Source organism: Ruditapes philippinarum, unplaced genomic scaffold (assembly GCF_026571515.1).
Source record: "Ruditapes philippinarum isolate M1 unplaced genomic scaffold, ASM2657151v2 ctg534_1_1_1_1, whole genome shotgun sequence".
NCBI classification, from domain to species: Eukaryota; Metazoa; Mollusca; class Bivalvia; order Venerida; family Veneridae; genus Ruditapes; species Ruditapes philippinarum.
Genome location: NW_026860492.1, coordinates 550 through 13,438, shown reverse-complemented (window position 1 = coordinate 13,438; position 12,889 = coordinate 550).

The window sequence follows — 12,889 nt, the reverse complement described above, 5'->3', positions numbered from 1 at the left end:
GCCATTCATTGCCTCAGTATAGAGATTCAACATTTAATGTTTATAGGAATAAAAAAGGTGTAGCTCCAGACAGACACTGAAAAGGAAGGCAAAGATGTTTTCAGACTGACATAAAGCCCTAGTTTCTAAAACTAGAAATATATTCCTAACAGCAAGCACGAATATTTCCAGAATTATTCCCCGTTACTTGTTAACCTGACATTACCTGTTTTATTTGCAGGGATATTTATGAAATGAGCTATGCACGTACATTATGAGTTTTCAATGTTATGATGTGGTGGCATAGATTTTTTCACAAATTTTAATCTTGTTGTATGTTCTTGATTAATCTAGTCAGCTTTTGTTTGTAAAAAATAAAAGAAAAATAAATAAAAATTATCAAGATAATTATGTTGTTATTATTATTATTATTATTTTCATATTTTTCTCCGGAATTGACACCATCATTGGAACCTGCATTTATTCAAAATATATTAGATGAATTAAGCAGGCAAGCCTGATTTGTTAATGATTCATTAATACATTGAATTTCGGTTTATGGAAGAAGAAAAAATACAATTTATTAGTGATTCGTTAACAATTTATTTGCAATTCATTAATGAATCAGTTGGTCAGCGAACCTAATTTATTGCCAATTGATTGACCTGATTTGTTGATAATTCATTGACTAAGTCAAGAAAAGGACCAAATTCATTACCCATTTGTTAACCTGATTTATTAACAATTTATAATAAGTTGGTAAATGGACCCAATTCATTACCATTCATTTCACTGATTTATTAACGATTTATTCATAATGCATTGGCTCATTTGCATGTCATTTCCATCTATAATAAATTGGGAATAAATGGTAAATTTGTTTATCATTTATTATACTGATTCATTCCTATCTTTTTTTTGTTTGGGTATCAACAATAACTTCAACTCAACACATAACCAACTACAGGGGGTACAGGGATAACTTACATAAAGATTTTTTTTATAAATCGCGAGTATATCAACAAAACCGCGGGCGCATCACGTAGTCTGGCCAAATCGAATTTTATAACAACAACCATCAACAATAACTTTAACTCAATACATCACTTACTACAGGGGGTACAGGGATAACTTACGTAAAGATTTTTTAAAAATTGCGAGTATATCAACAAAACCGCGGGCGCATCACGTAGTCTGACCAAATCACATTTAATAACAACCACTATCAACAATAACTTCAACTCAACACATAACCAACTACAGGGGGTACAGGGATAACTTAATCGCGATCAAATGAACAAAACCGCGGGCGCATCACGTAGCCTGGCCAAATCACATTTTATTACAACAACCATCAACAATAACTTCAACTCAACACATCACTTACTAGCTACAGGGGGTAATCACTTACTACAGGGGGTACAGGGATAACTTACATAAAGATTTTTTTTATAAATCGCGAGTATATAAACAAAACCGCGGGCGCATCACGTAGTCTGGCCAAATCACATTTTATTACAACAGCCATCAACAATAACTTCAACTCTACACATCACTTACTATAGGGGGTACAGGGATAACTTACATAAAGATACAGTAGAACTTCTATGAGTCGAACTTCGATTAGTCGATTTTCTCGATGTGTCGAAGAAAAATTAAAGTCCCGACTTTTCCCCCTATATATTCCTTATAAAAACCTATTTATGAGTCGAGATTTTATGTGTCGAATTTTTCGATGTGTCGAAGATTTTTCATGGTCCGTATTAAGTAAATCTAGTGCAATTTACCACAAATAAGTCGAAGTTGTTCGATTATTTTGACACCGTCGATCTTTAGTCATTTTTCACACCTTATCTGTCTGCGAAGACGATTTCCAATCAACTTGTGTGGCAGGTGTTAATTATACAGCCGTGTGTTCAAACAGCCTTTGTTTGCGATAAAATGTGTGATAAAATGCTTTAATCGTTACTATTTTAATTGCCGTAGTGGTATTTGAAAGTAAACAGTAAGAACTACTTTCATTTGATTACATCCTTGACCCGGTGTCGCGTGAGAATAACACGCGAAATTTATACTATAAGTTGGGTAAGTTATCGCCCTTTCGTATTGTTACGCCTTTTGTAACTATTGTAAACGTCAACGGGTAGTCCAAATAATAAAAAAAACGTTATTTAACATGCTATATTTATCATTGTAAAATGTGAATATCAGATTAATGAGGAAAAAACATGAAATAGGTTTCATTATAGACTAGTCACGGATTGAAATTTTGTCATGAAATTGAGAGCGATTCATGAGTCGAAGTCCCGATGTGTCGAAGTTTTTACGCAAGTCCCTTCAACTTCGACTTACCGAAGTTCTACTGTATTTTATAAATCGCGAGTAATCAACAAAACCGCGGGCGCATCACGTACTCTGGCCAAATCACATTTTATAAGAACCATCAACAATAACTTCAACTCAACTCATAACTAACTACAGGGATAACATACATATTTAAAGATATTTTATAAAGCGCGAGTACATAAAAAATAGCATACATCAAGAACAATATAAACGATCGAATACAAAAGTTGTAAAATATCATCACACTTACTCTATTCACAAAGAACGTCTTCTCGGCGCGAGTTTCCCACCAAAAGTGACCTGTTAGCTCAAACGATCACCTGGTCTGTAATCTGTGAAGCGGGAAAATTCGGCATACTCCGCCGTGCTTCTCAACTCTGACCTTTTCATTATTGAAATATTGTTGGGCAATATTGGCCCGAGACATTTGAATATTCAATGACCTTTTATCGGCAATCATCGGAATCCGGCATAACGGTATCGATTCAAATATGATCGAGAATGGGAAATCTTAATTTATAAGTACACAGGGGTGGCAGGATAAAGCCATATACGAAAATGCACCAACAGGAACAACATTTGAAAGATAATATATGGCCTGTTAGAGTAGTGGTTAAGGTCCTTGTTTCGCATGCGGAAGGTCGTAAGCTCAAATCGCACAACGGGTGAAACTTTTATTAGGCCTTTGAATTAAATTATTCTATTTTTGTTTTACTTTTTAATTTATTTATTTTTTTATAATTTTTTAATTTATTAATAATCATTATTTTATATATTTTTCCATGTATTTCATTTACGAGAATGATATAGCTTATAATGTATGGTGTCTGATTTAGAACACTTTGCGCGTTGCGTTGTCGATAGCGTATGTGCGTATGTTTTGTATTTATGGTCATTTGAACTTCACTAAGACGTACTCGACATGCGCATTCGGACATGATAAGAAAAAAAGTTCAAATCAAACTTGTGAATAAAAATACGAGCATAAAAGTGGTTACAACTATCTAACTAATATCTTCGTTACATATGTATTATTCATGTCTTGTGTTTTTCGAAAGATGTCAGATTTAATTTCATTGAAATATTTAAAATGAAGCTTACAGATTAAGATTTTCATTACAGCAAAGCAATGATATAAAAAGCCTAAATTCTCTGGCCAATACGGCTAGCTGTCTTCAGCCAAATAGCAAGGCCAATATGAGCTAAACTCATTATTTGTATTCTTATTTTATGGTTTTTACTGAGAATCTTTCATAGGATAAAGCGACTTGGCGTGTAAAATATCACTTGCCACAATGTCAAAGCGTAAATAGTGTTTGACAAATCGTAAAATGTACTAAATCTTGTGAACTCATTCTAACTTTGACATCTGCTTACTGTGTGTGTATTTGCGTTTATTTATATAGTCTGATTTTATTGACCTGTCAATTATGAATACATTATAGCACTCATTTAAATATTCGATCCTACTTCGGTTTTGTCCGTTTATTTTACGAGAATTAATATGGAGTATTTAGCTAACTTTTGGAAAACTCCCACTAGCTTAATGTAGGTTCTTGTAACATCCGCAATAGCAATGTCGGTTAAGTGATTACCTTATGTATGAGAGGTCCGAGGTTCGATCCCTTCTTTTGACATTTTTTTAGACGTCACTTATTTTTAGAATTATTTTTTCTTTATTTTTAAGTATATTATAATGAAAATGATCAAGCGCTTTCAGAATTCTCTACACAGATATGAAACAACTAAGAAACACTGACTTGCCACGTTTTGTATTGTATTTTACGGCACTGAAATGACATTTATTGATCTTAATCCGAATGAATTTTGAATACTAATGCTTTAACAATGTTATATACAAAAAGATAGTATTAACAAAAAAGTGCAAAACCTATTAAAACAGAGAGAACAAACTTAAAAAATGTTGAAAATACTTATAAATTAGAAAAAAATGTCTGGACATACGCTGTCTCGATCTTACAACACGTAGGACATTTAGAAATTATATACCCATAGTTTACCCTATTGCGCTATAACGGTCAGTGTATCTAATGCATAGAAACCAGATTAATTTAATCATATCTTACTGCTTAAATTTCACGGAATTTACCGAACATTTGTCGAATATTAATATATTCTGTGCATTGACCGTATAATCAGTATGGAATTGACAGGTTAATAAAATCAAACAATACTCGCCGCCGGTTGCCCATATGGGCGAGCCCTCCAGAAGTGTATTAGTCATTTTAGATTTTGGAGATTACAGGTACAGAAAGATGCCCCAATTCCAGAAGCTTCCCCTGGTTCTTTAACGTGCCAAGTTGTTTAAGCACCCATACATGGGACCTCGATTAAAAGTGTTATCCGAAAAACTGATTAGTAATTCTAGTTGGCCAGTCCGGGAATCGAACCCACAAGGTCGTGATTACAAGTCTCACGCTCTAACCGATTGAGCTATGCGGGCTGGCTGCTAACAAAAATTCCGGTGCATATTATATGTGTTAATCGTAAAATTCGGTCATATCTAACGCCCGACTGCGGATCGAATACTAAATGATCAAGGAATGCTACATTTCGATTTTCGTATTGACCGTGCATTTCATACTATGTTTTTCACGTATTTGCCGTTTCTGATAAAATAAAAAATTTGCCTTCACGTTTGAAGTGAATATTTAATATGTATTTTGGGGGGAAAATATAAAAAGGGGGGTAATTAAGCAAAAATACCTGTCAGGATCATCTGTCCTTTAGAAATGCATTTGTACTTTTATATGAAATAAGTATTTAAGTTTAAAGTGAATATGTTTGAAATTAGCCGTAACCAAAAGGTTAATCAGAGCGAAAACATCTTAGAGAAATAAGGGAATAACAAACTATATCTAGGATTATCTGCCCTTTGATATTGCATCATATGATCATAGTAAACAAATAAACCACATTTAAAGTAAATTCGGTAGTGTCTGAGAAAATAAATGAAATTACTGAAACCAAATTATGAGAGCGACAATACCATAATACCTTTAATATGTTGTCAATCAGGGTTACAAATGAAAATGGGAAACAAAAGAAAAACACTTATCTCTTGAGAATTTAGTATCAATTATCCTTTCTAGCCTAAAGGTTACATTATATAGCAGCTCAAAACCTCGATATTTAGGTTCATAAAAGAAAACAAGTAAAACAAAGATGGCAATTACAATTTAGATAACTATGAGAATGTTAAAAAGTAATATAATACTACTTTAATCATGATTTTAACATGAATTTACATCTTGCGACAATTAACGGTAGTGTTGCGACATTTAACGGTAAGGGAAATTCGTGCGACATTTAACGTTAACATTGCAAATGATTTTGCGACATTTAGCGGTGGTTGCGACATTTAGCGGCAATGGTGCGTCATTTAGCGGCAAGTGCGACATTTAGCGGCGTTGCGACATTTAACGGCGCCACATACCTCATAACAAAGTTGGATCGCTTGGTTTTCAAAAATTGTAAAGTAGATGAAATAAGAAATTCAGCAATATGTTTCTGATCAGTATTATTGTAAATCATATATATGAAAAATCCAACATGAAAATTTTTGCCACTCAAATTAAAAATGAATAAATGAACGTTTATTTATCAAAAATAATTGACACTGATGTCAAATATTGATCAAGTAAAAAACGGTTCTAAGTTCAAGCACTACATTAACAAGTGTCTTTGATCATGTTCCTTAATCCTTTTCCTTCCAAGCGTTATAAATCGTTGATTCACTTATTAATTACCTCTCTGCTTTTGTGATATAAAACAATTTTGGACAAATACCTATCTTATTCGTTATTATTATGAATGAATCAAATTTACTCTATAAGATTATTCACATTATTTACATTGCATTTATCATGGAATAGATAATATTTCATTTAAAGATGCCTGACCAACTGACTGGAACAACTCCATAACACTGTACGTCCCTGGGTGGGTGTACGGACATAATCCCCTTCGGACAAAATCCCCTTCATGTATTTTTGTATATCTGGACATAATCCCCTCCATGGGTGGACATAATCCCCTTCATGTGTGAAATTTTGAAGTGGACAAAATCCCCTTCATGAAATTGTTACCTAGGACAAAATCCCCCTCGGAGGAATTTTAGGTTTATAAAGTGGGTATGAGAGCGACATACTGCATTATGCTGTGTGGTAAATATCTTAATGTATAAATAAGTAGAAATTACATAATCAAGTAGTGCAGTAATCTATGTTTGATTAAGTTATCACTCTTTCATCAATAGAAATTGTAACAATAAATAGTATATATCAATTAGAATTATCAACTTATACAATCAATAAAACAATTATTGGCTAATAAAAATGTTTTTCATACTAATCAATTTAAAACAATTAAAGAAATTGCCTAATCAAATATGTGTTATGCAGTTGATAATTTACAATAACTTTAATGAAAACTTCTAAACTAAATAAAGGTTAACTATTGATACCGGTACATAATTATAAATAAACAAGCAATTATCATAGTATTGCAAGCAATCCATAAGCCCCCTACCGGTTAGAACCCCAGCAACATTCTGAAGGAGGGCCATTGGCCATTCACTAATGTTTCAATTTTCTCTATTTTAAGTAAACTTGTTGGAAAAGTTCTTTAAAAGTGATCACAGGAAACAGTTTTTATGAACAGACAGACAGACAGACTGAAGGACACTCTAAAGTTAATATTTGAAACATCCCTGTTACCAAAATATAACATTTTAAAAGCAAAATTCTTAAAGAGGAGATAAATCTTGAATTAAAGATGCAATTTCATAAAAAATTTCAGCTCTTTTTGACTAATCACAAATATTGTTATATTTGCCATGTTTTAAGTCTAGGCAACTGATATTTTTTCAAAATAGGAAGAACAGATAAGACATGCATAATCTCAAGACTGCTATCTACCCATATGTCAAGTTTCATAAAAATATTTCCAGTACTTTTTGAGTTATCACTGGATTCAGTTTATGTGTAAAATTTGCCATATTTTCAGTCTATGGGTTGCCATAGCAACCAGAATTCTCAACATAGGAAGAAAAGATTAGACGTGCATAATCTCAAGACTGCCATCTACCCATAATTATGTCAAGTTTCATAAAAATATTTCCAGTACTTTTTGCTTTATCACTGGATCCAGTTTATGTGTAAAATTTGCCATAATTTCAGCCTATTTGTTGCCATAGCAACCAGAATTCTCAACATAGGAAGAAAAGAAAAAGACATGCATAATATCATGACTGCCATCTACCCATATGTCAAGTTTCATAAAAATATTTCCAGTACTTTTTGAGTTATCACTGGATCCAGTTTATGTGTAAAATTTGCTATATTTTCAGCCTATTTGTTGCCATAGCAACCAGAATTTTCAACATAGGAAGAAAAGAAAAAGACGTGCATAATCTCCATACTGCCATCTATCCATAAACCAAGTTTCATAAAAATATTTTCAGTACTTTTCAAGTTATCGCGACAGACGGACGGACGGACAGACGGACGAAGGGTAAACCTAAAGTCCCCTCCGGTAAATCGGTAGGGGACTAATAAACAAATATTCATTATTCATCAATTTTTATGGAGCATAATAATACATTAGAAACCTATGAAACAAGGGGATTTTGTCCGGGTAGTGAAGGGGATTTTGTCCAGCCTTGCAAAAACATGAAGGGGATTATGTCCACCCATGAAGGGGATTTTGTCCGGGTAGGCTAAGGGGATTTTGTCCGAAGGGGATTTTGTCTGACATTCCCCTGGGTGAACTTGAATCAACAACTTGTCGCAAACCGATTGTGTTACAGAGACAGACATATCTAGCTTTATTTATTGACCAGAATTAAAGGTATATATTCAATATATTAATTAAGTCAAAACTGAATTTCTGTGTCACAGTGTATATCACATATGTTAGGATTTTAACCCGAACATTTCTACATTTATCTATTAGAGCGGTTCTAACGTTAATGCATTGGTATTTTAACTATCAATAATAAAATACTTGCTCAATACATTATCAAAAATATGAATATGAAAGTCCTCCCATTTTTCGGTTCTCGTATTTCTTGCAAATATATAAATATATTCCAATGTACATCACAGATAAGATAAAAGTATGTAAATGTGTTATCCTTTCAACAGATCAGTACGTGTATATATCATATTGCATTTTGTCACATTTGCTTTGCATGAGCTGTTCACAATATCGTACCCAGCAACATAAAACATACAAATTTTTAATTGAAAACATATAGCAGACCCATTTTCTGATCAATTGTTTTTATCTTAATTCTATTCTTTCTGTAGTAATAATTTGGCAATCTTTCAAACACTTACATTCTTACTTTCACACACTGTATTCATTCATAATATTTCAATCATACAGTATTAATATGGTTCCCCACCTTAACAAAAAACTCAAACAAAAACATAAACATGAAAACATACGTAAAATACAAATGGCTCAAACAAGGTTGTAAGTGACCATTGGCCAAGCAAGACACAACAGCCTAACAAAATTCATTTTTAGATGATGAATGGGGGGGGGGATCCACACCCACTTTGTTTACATAATGACGTAATCATGTGCACACTTGAACAATAGAACATGTGTGTCATTCAAAACAATAGAATGGGTGACACACGTGTGTCACGAATAACAATAGAAAGCTTAGCACACAAATGTTTTAATCCCGCCAAAATAAAATGGATGCCTTATTAGATTGAAATAAAAAATGGCGCACTGTTTCTCCATAACAAAAGAAAACGAAACATAATTGTAGGGGTCACATAAATATGGTCTAAAGTACACAATAGAAAAATGTTACCATAAAGGATTAACTAATTCGGTCAAAATATACAAAGGAAAACTATAATCAAATTATTGGTTTAAACTATGAAAAGAAAATTAGGACAAAATATTATTAATAAGTCTAGACCAGCTGTGGTCAACTCATCTAATAAGCTACTTTAGTATCTAGTATTTCTTCTTCTTGATATTGTATTTTACTAAAGTGTCGTTCGATGAGGGATAATCTGTTGTTTTTTGGTGTTAACGAAGGCCCAAGGTTCGATCCCATAGTCTCGACTTTTGAATCTGGATCCATTGAGAATGGCTTTACATGCACCCAGGATAGTAGCCCTAGTACATTTTCTTCCGACCCTCCTACATATTCTGGTACCAGTGAATCAACTGAAAATTGTGCCGAAAAAGTGTTTACATTTTGTGAAAAAATTTTACACATCAGTGATCCTAAGGCTAAAATTCGTATAATACGAGCACATAGAATTGGTAAGATAACCCCTGGTAAAACAAGACCAATTGTGGCAAAATTTGATACCGACTCTAAGATGTTAATCAAAAGTTTTCTGAAAAAGGTTAAGCTTCAACACACCGACTATAACGTGTCGGAACAATATCCGCAAGAAGTCAAAGATCGGCGTAAAGAGTTGATCCCAGTCATGCTTGAGGCGAGAAAATCGGGCAAACGAGCTGTTCTTGTGAGAGACAAACTGTTTATCGACAATGTCCAATATAGCGGTAAAAATGATGCATAGGGGGGTGGAGAAAAGTGTGACACTGTCAGCATTATTTCGTGGAATATAGAGGGATTAAATACCAGCATAAATGACGCAGATTTTCTCAACTTTGTGTATAATTTCGACATAATATTTCTAAATGAAACATGGCAAAAAAGTAATAACAATTTTTCATTGAACGGGTATGAGTCTATTTCTGTACCTAGGCCTGAAAGTTTAAAATCAAAGAGAGGTCATGGTGGAATTTGTCTTTTCTATAAACACAGTCTTAAGCAAGGAATAATAATACAAGAGACTGATAGTGCAGGGTTCATATGGGTGAAGTTGTGTAAAACATTTTTTGGTTTTGAAGATGACTTATATATTTGTTTTGTATATATACCACCAAGTAACTCAGTTTATTATTTAAATCACGAAATTGGGTTTTTTGAAAAATTAGAACATAACATTCGAAAGTTTCAGGAGCATGGTAAAGTGTCAATTATTGGAGATACAAATGCCAGATGTGGTGATAGATCGGACATTTTACAAAATGTATGCGATTATAACAAGTATATTCCATCATTAGAAACTAATGAAGACGATAATTTTAATTATGATTTACCTGAACGGTTTAGCATGGATAAAACTGTTAATTCTTCTGGTAAAAAATTGCTTGATTTATGTTTATGTTCGAATTTAAACATTGTTAATGGGCGTATTGGTGATGACGCTGGTGTCGGTAGACTTTACATATATGTCATCGAAGGAAATAGTTTTATTGGATTATGTACTTATGCATATGATTTTTTCAAATATATAACGGATTTTATTGTTTCACTGATTTATATCATGTTTCTCATCATGCACCTATTCAAATTAATCTAAGTGTTAACAGTATGGTACCCGATACGACCGTGGATGATAAATTCATAGATAAGCTCTTCTGGAGTAATGATAAAAGCTATGAATATAAGACACTAATTGGTCAGTAAATGTGTCGAAACCAAAAGTAAAGATCAAAAATGCATGGTTTAATCATGAATGTACAGGGGCTAAACGTGAATTTCGTTCAGCTAAAACAGCATATAGGAAAAATAAATCCAGTTATAACAGAAACATTTTATTAGAAAAGCGTCGAATATACCGTTCAGTGAAGCGTAAAGCTCTCGCATGTTTTAAGGCCAAACAAAAAAGTCATTTACATAACCTAGCTTCGTCACAGCCCAAGCAGTTTTGGCAAGAGTTACGTAAGCTTAAATCTAAGAAGCCTCAAAATAGTAGCATAAGCTCAGAAGAATTTTTTAGTCATTTTAAACATGTTTTCTCTGGTGATAATAATTTCTGTAATGAAAATGTTGAGAATGATTTGTCAAATGATAATAATATTAATAATGTAGAACAACTTGACATTTTGTTTACTGTTGAAGAAGTTTTTACAAGCTATTTCAGAGTTAAAACGAAGAAAAAAGCGCAGGTATTGACTGCCTTATTCCAGAAATGTTTATTGATTGTAACGATATACTTGCACCGTTATTGTGTAAACTTTTTAACCATATGTATATTAATTGTATTTACCCAGAAAGCTGGACTAAAGGTGTAATTGTCCCAGTTCCTAAAAAAGGAGATCAAAATAATGTGAATAATTATAGAGGAATTACTCTTACTAGCATTTTTTCTAAGATATTTTCTACACTTTTAAATACACGTCTTCGTAAATGGGCCGAATCAAATGAATTATTGTCCGATTTCCAATTTGGTTTTAGGAAGAACAAAAGCACGGTCGACTGTATATTTGTTTTAACATCCATAATAGAAAGAGTTATCTCCCATGAGAAAGAAAAAACTTTATTGTGCTTTCGTAGATTTTCGTAAAGCGTTTGATATGGTTTACAGGAATGGTATATGGTTTAAATTGTTACAGTGTGGTGCTTCCTCTAGATTAGTCAAGATGTTACAAAAGATATATGAACAAGTAAAATGTTGTGTTCGTGTTAATGGTCAGTATACTGAAAATTTTGATAGTATAAAGGGAGTTAAGCAAGGCGAACCTTTATCGCCCTTGCTATTCTTATTTTTTATTAATGATATGCAACATTGTATATATGATAATACCATAGATTCTTTTTGTATTGATGAAATTAGAATGTATTTATTGTTATTTGCAGATGACACTGTTTTAATGTCGTATTCTAGAGATGGTCTTCAGAATATTTTAAATAACTTACATACATATTGTACAGATTGGGGGATAAGTGTTAATATAGATAAAACAGTTTGTTATGGTTTTTTAAAAAGGGCAACAGACCAGAAAATATAGATTTATTCTATGATAATTGTAAACTTAATATTGTCACAAAATTTACTTATCTTGGAGTTACATTATCTTCCAATGGTTGTTTTTTACAGGCTCAAAAATCTTTATCGCAACAGGCAATGAAAGCCATGTTTTCTCTTGCTTCATTATTTGATATTGTATCGTTGACTGTATCGGAAAAAATTAAGTTGTTTGATTCCATGATTGCTTCTATTATGAACTATGGGTGTGAAATATGGGGGTTTCATAAGGCCCCGGATATAGAACGGCTGCATATGAAATTCATGAAACAAATATTGCAAGTAAGACAACAAACACCCAATGCTACAATATACGGGGAATTAGGTAGATTCCCTATGATTATTATACGTAAGATAAGAATTATCCGATACTGGTATAAAAATTACGAAAAGTCCAGATTCAATTATGTACAAATTATTTAATATGCGTGATAGACATGGCAATCATATATGTATGTGGTCGAAAAATGTTAAAAAAAAATATTAGATGATACTGGATTTACATATCTATGGAATAATGTCTCTTTGTCTAATGTGCAAATCCAAAATGTAATACAACGCATATATGACCAATATTTACAACAATGGTTTTCTGATCTTTAGAACTCAACCTATGTTGAATATTCACTTCCTCTTAGTTTGTCCGTTTTATAGAGAATTACGTATCAAATGTTTTGCCAAAT